Source organism: Gasterosteus aculeatus, chromosome 5, assembly GCF_964276395.1.
Source record: "Gasterosteus aculeatus chromosome 5, fGasAcu3.hap1.1, whole genome shotgun sequence".
NCBI lineage: Eukaryota > Metazoa > Chordata > Actinopteri > Perciformes > Gasterosteidae > Gasterosteus > Gasterosteus aculeatus.
Genome location: NC_135692.1, coordinates 4,690,526 through 4,702,310, shown reverse-complemented (window position 1 = coordinate 4,702,310; position 11,785 = coordinate 4,690,526).

The window sequence follows — 11,785 nt, the reverse complement described above, 5'->3', positions numbered from 1 at the left end:
AAGGGGAGAGGAGATGGGTCAAATAAATTTTAATATTCTCTTCCTCCATCGCACTTTCAAACTTACTTTAACCCAAACTTTGACCTTTTCCAAGGCCTGTTCCAGTTATTTTGTTCTGAAAACCTACAGTATACTTCATTGATACACCTAAAAACAAAGTAAACATACGATGGAATTTTATTTACTGTATGCGTGTGATGCTTAGAAACTGTACGATTGCTGTGAATGCAGTTTCACTTAGTCACATTTTAATGAGCAGACATTGACATGCTACTCCGGACACGTCGATGACGCTGGAGTGGTGTGAAGCGTAGCGCCAGAGACCAGGGTTTTATATTAAACAGGGTGGAAATGATGATGTGTTTAAATGGACAAAACTCCACAAATGAGGTGGATTCATTTTTGTGTGCCTTTCTAGGGACTAACTAGCCACTGGTCAGCCTACTTTTAGGGATTTGTACTTTCTGGTGTGATACTCGAATGGGTCAGAGCTATTACCTCACTACATATTATATGTGGCATATTGTGGAATTTATGTTATCCCATGACTCTAAAAACAATTATAAATCAAAAGGCCACTGATATACTGTGGTTTGTGGCTTATGCAGACAAAAGAATAAATGTCCATACAGGAATTCCGTTTTTTTTATTATTTATTTGCTTACAAGACAAACAAACAAAAGATTAGAAAAATAGAACAACTATGGTCGTTACAATTAATTCAGCAAAATATTAAATGGGCTATAAGTTGTCTCAGAACTTTTCACAAGTAGAAGAATACACTTTTTGTGCTGTTGTCAACGGTCTGTTGATTAGTTGTTACCACCCGGCGTAGATGGGAATCCTTTTCCTCCACTGAGATTACCCTTTCAATTTATCACACGCAGAAAATTAGCAAAATGATGCCACAGTTTAAACCCCACTATCCTATTATTATTGAGTCTTTCACTCCTTCAAATTATTAAAATGTAATTTAATAATTTACTTGTTTACCCTTTTATTATGTGCAATGTTCTAATTGCCCTTACAGCTATCAAAAGATTCTACAAGACGACCTGCTCTCAAAAGCTTTTTTGCTTTGAATATTCACAACAAATCCCCATTGTTTTAAGACGTTATTGCTTCACAAATAAATGTAGCGTAGTCTAGTAATCAGATTTACAGGTTAAGTTTGTATTTTTCCCATAACTGAAACATTTAGATACAATAAACCCCTGCTTTATTTTTCAGACAAGTTACAATATTTCTGACCAGGTTGAAAATTGTGTTTGTTGTGGTTCATCTTGAACAATTAATGTGCTGTAATGAGTGTCCTTGAGGCCTCTGAGGTCCCCGGTGTCTCGGTGACCAGTAGTTAATAGAATTTAAAGTCAGTAAGCGTTCATGGTTAATGAATGACAGGGAAATGCTCTTTCTCTGGAGAGGTGAGTGCCTCCAGCCAGAAAACCTTTTTTTGAATCTAAGGGAAGTGTACTTTCAGGAAACAACGGTGTTCCTGTCGGCTTGCCATGCTGTCAGTGTTCTAGTTCATACCAAAAGTGATGGATGGGGTTGAGATCATTGCTTTGTCAAATTTGCTCCCTGAATTGGCATGAAATAAAATTGTGTGTGTGTGTGTGGTCAGGAGAGATTCTGCCCCAGCTGTCGATACAAAACCAACAATCAAAAGTACCTGGATGAAAATGTGGTGTAATGGAGGCCAAAGATTTGTGTATGCTCAATTAGATCATAATGTGTTTTATGTTTTACACATGGCATCAACGGACATAGCGGTTGACAATGGAAGTCCCAATTTTAAAAAAACCTGCCATTTAACTGCTTGGTTCTTAATTTGGACAACAACAAGTATCTGGAAAAATCGGCAACCAAAGGTTAAATTGTGCATTGACAGTGCATAGTCCTTGTAAATCCCAGGTACTTTGTCACCAGTGTTATCTACTACGAGGCCTCTCTTCATTCCCAAAAGGCTAATTACATCTGAAACTGTTAATGTTTTTCTACAACAGCTGCTCACTGCGGACTTCATTAATGATCTCATTAGTTTCAGAAACATTACCACTCATTACCGTCGGCCGTGGCAACTGCAACACAGTGATGAAACTGGTGGACCATCGAGGGGCAGTGTGATCCCCTGAGCTCCCAACATGCAACAGTTTATATCTTTAATTATAATTCATCTGTTTTGGCTCGCTATAATAAATAATAATAGTAATGAAGTTGCCCAATGCAGAACTCACAACACATTGCAAGTTTGGCTGGTTTAAAGTAACATGGACAATCATGGCCTGCTGCGATACACAATGCTTTGTATTGTACTATACTTATTGTGTCAGTGTGGACGCAATACAGATTCAAAACATAGCTTTTGAGTTTATCATGGATGAATCTCCCCTCCAATGAATCTTAAGCCCCTGGGAAAGGGCAAGACCAAGGAAAGGAAGGGAACATTAGATCCCTATTCTGTTTCCAAACCATGGTATACTTGCTTAGAGTAGATGTAGTATTAACTTAGATACTCAGAATGTTGGTCTAGTTCATAACACTGTAACAGGGCTCATTGAGTGTGTAGGTCACTCATTTCAGTCTCCAGTCACTCACTCCCGCCACACAACCAATTTCTCACGCAAAAAAAAAAAACGGACTTCAGTCCGAGCCGCGTTGGTTCTCCCCCCCCCATCGACCGTAGCGTCCACGCCACCCACCCCGTCGGGCCGTATCGCTTCGGACTGATGAGATGCTCTTTTTTTTTAAATGTTTTATTTGTTTTGGGCTGAAGCCATGCAGTACTGTTGTTCCGTTACTGCTATTACATGTATGCCCGATTACCTTGCAGGCAAAAAAAAATTTCCGCACTTCTGATTCGCACGCCAAAATTCGAGAGTTTTTGAATATGATAAAGGCCTCAAAAGTGCGATCAAAGTGGAGAAATAATAATAATAATTCTTCAAAATACAATAGGGCCTAATTCCATGAAAAAAAATAGGTTCCTCAACGACTAGTCGTAATGAGGACCCTAATAACATACAGTACACACATTGCAGACTGAGGCCTGTATGGCAATATGTGGGTTCAGTGCAAAGATATGTTCTTTTTCTTTTTCTCCATCCGCTGTAATTCATTTGGTGTTGAAGTGCAGAGGTCCTTCAAGGGCCACTAACAGGTGGACCAGGGTCCGGACCCAGACACCGTTGTATACAAGCCCTAGACCCTAGCCCCGATTGAGAATTATTACATTTTGACGGAGTACTTCTGCTTCAGCTGGCGCAGCTTTTTGAGCATTTAAGGCAAGGGTGTCAAACTCATTCTACATTTTAAGTTCGGGCCAGATACTGTCCACTTTGATCCAATGAAAATCATACGAGTGGGGCGGGAGGGGTGGGCGTATAGCACAGATGATCCGGTCGACGGCGGGGAACTGATAGTCTGTCCGACTGGTGAGAGAGGACTCGGGTGGCGTGTGGATGGTCCGGCCGGGGGGGACAACGTCATTTTCAAGTGGGCCCTGATGCGTGGAGTACCGCCGTGGTCTAAAAGGTCTAACGCAGGGGTGCCCACACATTTTCGGTTCGCGACCTACTCTTAAATCTACTTTTTAATGCAAGTCATGGCGATCTAGCCCCCCTCCCGCTCGGGCAGTATGCCGAATAATAAGTAATACGAGCAGTTGCGGTAACCAGGAGCACAAAACAAATCGATATTTAAAAAAAACAAAAAAACACAACGAGCCTCTCGTGTGTGAGAATCGACTGCGCATGCGTAGTGACTTGACAGGATTTTTTTTTGTTTCAGCGGTTTTCAAGTTTTCAACTCATTCTACATATATATACATATACATATATATATATATATATACATATATGACATGATATTGAGGTGCTTGTGGACACATGGGATGGGGAAATGAAATTATTATTGATTTTTATTGAGAAACACAATTTTCGGGGTTTTGGGTTGAGTCGGTTTCTTTTTGTAGATACCATTTCCCCCGCCTTAGAAAAAACGCGCTCACACGGCACAGATGAGGCAGGAATTCTCCTAGAAAATACGTGCTAATACAAATAGATGTGGGTACACATGTTTGTGTTTGACCCAATATTTTAGCGTGTCTTCACTCCGTGGAATGTTTGGCTCAGCCAAATTGAAGTGCTCCCACATCTCGGGGCGACCTCTCTTTGCCACCGGTTCCATTGTAAATTTGCTCTTTGCTATTACTACTACTACAACACTGACTTTGACTGTATCAAACCGACAAGCCCGAACCCTGATCACGTGATCAGCAGCGAACGAACCAAGCACTGATACATTTGCTTCGCCTTGTGCTGGTTCACATTTCGACACAAGCTTCGAAGCAGGAGGGTCGCAGGTAACAACACTACAAACAGAACCCTGACAGAATGACGCGACCAATGAAGGACACTTTTTGCCGGATTACGGACCCGATTACCTGGTCATAAAACGAACTTCGTGTTCGGCCCAAGGAGCTATCAAAAGACCTGCCTCGAGCTCCGGGACCTCCTCAATCCCAGGAGGAGGAGCTCTGGCAAGAGGACACCCTAACCCTAACCCTGGGCTGCAGCGACCCCCCCCGCTCCCCGACTCAGGCTTCCTCCCTCCCATCCCGTGGTCCTCTCCCACCCGCCCTTTGCTGATCTGAGGGATCCGGCCCTTGACGGGGGGATTTGGCAGGGGCTGGACCGGCGACCCCGGAGGCGTTCCGCGCCATCCGGCCGGCGACCCCGGGGGCATCCCGCGCCCTCCAATCGGCGACTCCAGCTTCCTGTGTCCCGCAGCCGGCGCACCCGGCTTCCTGTGTCCCGCTTCCTAGATATTATGGTTATCAATATATCAGTGGCGGGAGAGCCTGTGATGAGGGGTGGAAGTGAGCGCAGCAGGAGAGCCGCAGCAGAAAGTCACGGAGAGATGGCGATGTTTTACAAGTGTCTAAAAAGTGTCCTACGGTTTTACTATTGTTTTACCGGTGTTTTGTTGTTCAATTATATTTAGGTAAATAAAAGTCGCGGACGCTATGGCCGACACGGCTCGGGGACCGGAGTCAGATTCCTTGGCGTGACGAATTGGTATAAGGCCCTACCACTTACTTTCCGTAAGCTGTTAATGTCGTTGTGTTTTCCTATTTGCCGTTGTGTTTTGCACTTCAGGGACACCGTATGATCTTTCTTATCTCTACTTTATACATTTTTCAGGTTTTAAGGCAATTATTGTTAAGATCAGCAGGTTGCTAGGCAACGGGAGCAGCAAGCAGGAAGTCCCCCCCGTAGACCAGATCGTCCCATTTCGGAGACCGCTCGGTCTGCCTCTGCGGTTGTTGAAGGACGCAGCTCAGGTCTACCGCAAAGGCTGCAGGCTACAAGGATGCACCTAGCGACTTTGAGACACAGCTAAGGTCTCCTATTCTTGTTTCTGCACCTTAAAACCATTTTGGGTTGTGGTGCACACAGAGGTTTATAATGAAACCTGTCAGTGTAGAACCCATAACAATTCATGGCCAACACCCTGTGCAGCCAAAGTCTATCAGAGGAATCTGGTAGACGGTCAACAATCACTTTTAAAAGAAGACGGCACATCTTTAATATTCAATGGCAGTACGGGGCCTACAGACAGCTGAAACAAAACAAAACAAAACAATCAGTGTCTACTGTATGTAGATTTTAGTGAGAACTACTCTTACTACGCACAAGAAATTCAATCGGTCCATTTTGGAGGGTCACACCAGCAAGCAACCCTACATACTGGAGGGCTGTACACTGCTGCTGAACAGTCTCCAGTGACTTTCTGCTCAATCTCATCCTCCAGGAGGCACAACCCTCCAGCTATCTGGGCCCACCTCGAACCTGTATTAGACATGGTGAGGGAGAGATACCCTCTGATAGATCATCTTCATGTCTTCAGCAACGGACCAGCAACACAGTACAAACAGTACAAACTCTTCTGTCCAAAGAGCCTTTTTTAAGACAGGCTTCAAAGACATCAGATGGAACTTCTTTGAAGCCAGCCACAGAAAGGGGGCTCCTGATGGTATCGGGGGTGCCCTTAAAAGATCAGCTGACAAAATATACTGGATTGTTGCTGCTATGGGCTGAAGGAGGTGAGCCTGGTAGAGGCAAGGCCATGTATGAACAAAGAACCATCCCGGCCTGAGGTCATCACAAAAGAAAATATTGGGCACTGGTGCATTGTACAATATGATGGTGAACCCTACCCCGGAATCATCCTGGGGGGTTGAAGATGTGAGAGTGAAATACATACACAAGAATGGGACCAACAACACTACTGGTCCACGAGATGACATTACAGTTTTTGCCCGTTGCTTGAACAAATTATGCAAAAATTCATTGTGCCAAAACTCTACACACAAGTAAACATGACACAACACTGGGAAATATACCATTCACATCTGTGTCAAATTTAAACTACTATCAAAACCTAACATTCCTTTGTCAAAATAGAACTCTGATGACAAAATGACACATGCATGCTTCATATGAATACACTTTCAGATCAGCAGCAACACACTAGTCTACTTTATATTAAAAAAAACTGCAGTCTTTTGTTTTCAATGGTTTTTATTCAATTCCACACAGGGCATGTTTTCACAAACAAAAAACGAAATACTAAATTCAAAATCATTACATTAGTATATTTTACACTACAGTAAATTCAGTTCAATCAAAAACAATACTGTTACGTTTAAGTGAAGGTTCGGACCCCAAAGCAGAACAGAGTATATTAGCTGACGAGGAAGGCAGGAGTAGCAGGGTGCTGGCTGGCTGGCTTGTGGATCCTGGCAACGGGGAGGATGAAGAGCAGAGCGATGAGGCACACAAGAGTTCTGGGTGAAGAAAGCAACAAGGTTAGCGTACATTCAAAAGGACAAAGGTCGAGATTATCCTGCTAATCCCTTGCTACCGTAGTGGACGGAATAATCTAACGTCGAAGTGATGAGACACCCAGGTTTATATGGAGGAGGATGATAAGAAGAATTGGATGCAGGTGTGCCTTGTCCTGTTGTAGCCAACAGCCAGCCACACCCCCTGCCACACAAACACAAAGGAGAACACAGAAGGGAAAGGGGAGAACACAGCCAAAAACCATACAAACAAAACACAATCACCACAAATACACTACTGTAAGCACAGAAAAACACAATTGTGCGCAAGCGGGCTTATGGATCCTGCCGTCTGTTTGGCCACAGGATCTCATCACAAGCGATGTCTTCTCTTGCTAAGCATCGGGGAAAATATCCTCTTGTGTGCCAAATCCATCTCTGACCTCACCTCAATGTCTCCGCAGGCCTGTTCCATTGCCTGCAGAAGACGCATACGGCCATGTAGTTGGCGGTCATATACGCGCCATCTCCAAGTGGAAAAAAAATTCCTCTATAGGATTTAGAAATGGCGAGTAAGGGGGCAAGTACACAACTTCAAATTGATCATGGTTGGTGAACCAGTTCTGGACCAGAGCAGCCCGATGGAAACTAACATTATCTCCATCCATGTCCAGGATTCTCTGTAACAAAAACATACATATTGTGGATGGCTTTACTCAAAGCACACACCTAAACTACTGCACATACCGAACCGAACCACTCCACCACACAGGTAACCATGTAGCTTTCTGAATGTATCTATGTGGTACTAATCCAGTATTCATCTGTTACTGGACTGCACCCATTCTTTATTGTAAATGTAAAGGACTGAAACACTTACCTGTACATATTCATGTCGAAGTTCTTTGACCCTGACACTGTTCCTCTCAAATGGGACCCTGTACAACTGCTTCATGGTCATGTTGTGCTTTACCAAGATGCGTCTGATAGTTGTAATGCTTACTCGATTTATGTTGTTGAAATCTTGCCTATCTGCAAGTATGTGCTGCTGTAGCTGGTCGAGACGGATTGCATTGTTTGCTCTGACTAGGTTCACTATAGCAAGTTCCTGCTGTTGGGTGAACAGCGTTGGCGTCCACCCCCAGTAGGTCTTCTAGCTACTCTAAGGCAACCACAAATTGTTCTTGTTTGCTTCTTTTTTACAGTACTGTGTATACTGAACTTTACTGTATTTACCATACACAGTACTGACACATCAACACGTTATCACAATATGTTTCACAAAATACCACTTTTGTTGGAAAAGGAGCATTAGCCACCATGGAATACAATACATGTGATACAGTAATGTGATATGGTACAGTACTGTAAATACTCTAGAGACAGTCTGAGTAGAGTATAGTGTTGAAGACATACCTGTTTTCCAGTCGGAATGTCCTTATTATGGATGCAACTGTGAAACGGCTTAGATTAGGATGGACTCTCTGCCCAGCTTCCCTCATAGTCAGGCCATGGTTTATGACATGGTCCACCAAAGTTGCTCTTATGTCATCCGAAATAATGGTCCTTATGTGGCCTCTTTGACCATGTCCTCCTCTCTCTCTCTCTCTCTGAGCGGAAGGAGTGGTGAGTGAACGGAGCGTGAGGTGAATTGTTTGACAGCGTTTTCTATCCGTTATTCCGGTGTGGTTCTGGTGTGTGTTGTGGTGTGAATGCGTGGTGGTGTGTATGTGTGACTTTTCTGTCTTTTTATGTGTTTTTGTCCGGGTTTGTAGCCGGTCGGCATGTCAGACCTCACAGGGCTGACGCGGAAGCACGGCGTGAAGCTCGCGCCAGGCTTCGCATGCTCCGTGGAGGACTGCGGTCTGGCCGTGGGGGGGTTGGTGGGGCAAGGTAGCGTGAAGTCATTTTTGTGGACAACGTAGAGAAGGCGCGCGAGGTGGTCCGCGGGGCGCACATGCCCGTTCTTCCGCTCGCAGTGTCGGCTGTCAGGGTGACTGTAGCAAACGTTCCGCCGTTCGTCCCTGATGGAGTGCTGCTCGAGGAGCTGGTTAAACACGGGAAGGTGGTGTCCCCGTTTAAAAAACTGTCGTCAGGGTGCAAGTCACCTTTATTGAGGCATGTGGTGTCTCAGGAGGCAACTCCACATGGTCATCACCAAACCCCAGGCTCTCAGCCTGGTGATTAAGGTGAGGATCGAGGGGTTTGATTACCCCATGTTCGCCACATCGGACGATGGGAGGTGTTTCCGTTGCGGTGGAGAGGGACACCTGGTGAGGGGTTGCCCGGACAGAAACCCCTTATCCGCTCCACTGGATGTGGGGGCGAGTGTGGGAGGGGGTGAGGCCCAGCCGGTCGGTCAGGTGGGGGAGGGGGCGACTGTGGGGACGGGTGAGGGGGTGAGTGTGGCGACGAGTAAGGGCCAGCCGGGCGGGCAGGTGGATGAGGAGGAGAGTGTGGGATTGGATGAGGGCCAGCTGGTCGGTCAGGTGGATGAGGAGGAGAGTGTGGGATTGGGTGATAGCCAGCCGGTCGGTCAGGTGGGTGAGGGGGTGACTGTGGAGACGGGTGAGGGGGTGAGTGTGGGATTGGGTGAGGGCCAGCCGGGCGACCAGGTGGATGAGGGGGAGAGGGTGGGATTGGGTGAGAGCCAGCCGGTCGGTCAGGTGGATGAGGGGTCAGAGGGAATGAATGTCAGAGTGGATGGGGGGTTAAATGCAGCCCTGCGGGCAGGTGTGTGTGACAGAGTGAAATAGGGGATCTTCCTCGCTGTTCGAGCTGGAACCTCGGACAGCGAGGGGGTAATTTTGGAAAACCTGTGAAGGACACAGGAGTGTGTCATCACTACAAAAGTAGGTGGGCACAGATCGCTTGGACGAGAAGAAACACTTCTGTCTAAAAAAGTACTTTACCGGTTAGAGGAAGCTAATAAGGGGGAAAAAAGGGAAATGTTCAGAGAGGTTGAGAACCTTTAAGTGAGTCTGTGTCATGGACTTGTTAAACCTCTCGCTGTTGCTGTTCCATCTATCTGTCTACTGCACCGTTCTTTTTTTCTTTCCAATGCACAAGGTGAGGGTTGGGTCATTAAATATTAACGGTGGGAGGGACCGGGAGAAAAGAGCAGTCATCTCAGAGTTGATAACACGGGAACACCTAGACATTGTGTTCCTACAGGAAACACACAGTGACATACAAAATGAAGTGTGAAAACCACAGAGAGAGCGTTGACGAGCTGCTTCAGTACCTTCCGCTGCTAGGGTCCGAGGACAGGGCCGTCCTGGACGCGGACATCTCTTTGGAGGAGCTGACTGCTGCTGTGGGTCAGATGGCTGCTGGCAGAGCTCCTGGGCTGGATGGACTGCCCACAGACTTCTATAAACGCTTCTGGGAGTGTTTGGGAGCAGACCTGTGGGAGGTACTAAATGAGTGCTCCGGTTCAGGTGCAGAGCGGCATCAGGCAGGGATGTTCCATATGCGGTTAGCTATATAACATTGCCATTGAGCCCCTTCTGAACAGGCTGAGATCACATCAGGACTGATGCTGCCGGGACTACCAGAGAGGCCCTTACTGGCGGTGTCAGCATATGCTGATGACATTTATATTTTGGTTAAAGACCAGAGGGATGTCAGTCTCCTGGGTAGCAGTTTAGCTTTATTTGAGAGGGCATCTTCAGCAAAGGTAAACTGGGGGAAGAGTGAAGCTTTGAAGGTTGGGGAGTGGTTAGACGCCAAAGCTACCAGGGAACATTAGATGGGGAAGGTAAGGTCTGAAGGTCCTGGGTGTTTTTTTGGGGACAGATGAGTTTCAAAGGCGGAACTGGGAGGGGGCTGTGGAGAGAGTGTGTGCCAGGCTGTCTAAATGGAAATGGCTGCTACCTCGGCTCTCCTACAGGGGGAGGGTCCTAATTGTCAATAACTTGGTTGCCTCGACCCTCTGGCCCAGACTGGTAGTTCTACCTCCACCACGGGGCCTGATTGAAGAGATCCAGCGGACAGTCGTGGACTTCTTTTGGTCAGGGCTTCACTGGCTGAAAGCTGCGGTGCTGTACTTGCGGAGGAGGGAGGACAGGGACTGGTGGACACCACATCGCGCATCACAGCCTTCAGACTACAGACAGCTCGGCGCCTGTTGTACAGCTTTGGCCTGCCATGGACGGACGTGGCCTGTGTGCTGCTGAGAAGGGCTGGACGTTTGGGGTACGATAAGCAGTTGTTCCTGCTTCAGCTACAACAAAAGGTCGAGATGCTGACGTATCTGACTCAAGTGAGGAGGGCGACTCCGGGTCCTGCATGGAGGACGACTTTCCTGCTGAAAGTGAGTCCTCTGAAGACGGAGCTAGCAGGAACTCTGGAGTCTACAGTGTGGAGAAAATAAAGCATTTCCTGAAAACCTCTAATGTTGTAAGAGGTGTTCGAGTAGAGGCCTACTTCTCTGACATAAGTCAGAGAAGTACACTGCTCACACACTGCTCATCTGTGAGTCTGTCAGATCACACATGAGCAGTGCAGGGAGAGGAGATCACTGATCGAGAGATCTTCAGGCTGCAGAAACTGATACTGAAGGCCAGAGGAGAAACACACGGACCTCTGGGCTCGGCGGCATGACGTCCTCCTCCGAACCCGCCACCCTGAGATCCTGGACCTGAAGTGGACTCTTCTCGAGCGGAAATCCATCTGGCTGAACGGGAGAGACCTGAGTGGGAGGACGGAGAGGCTGGAGTAGGGGACGTAAGGGAGGAGACTCCTGACTCCACCGACCGGTTTCTGGCTTGTGGTTATTATTTTTTTTATGCTATGTTATTAGTTTTCTAGAGCTGAAGGCCTGAGTATGACCACCATGCAGGCTTTCAAGAGACAGCGACGCGAGGAATAGTGAACACGGGGACAATGTGAAGAGATGATATTCTTAGTCGGATTGCGTCTTTTTTTCTTTGTTTT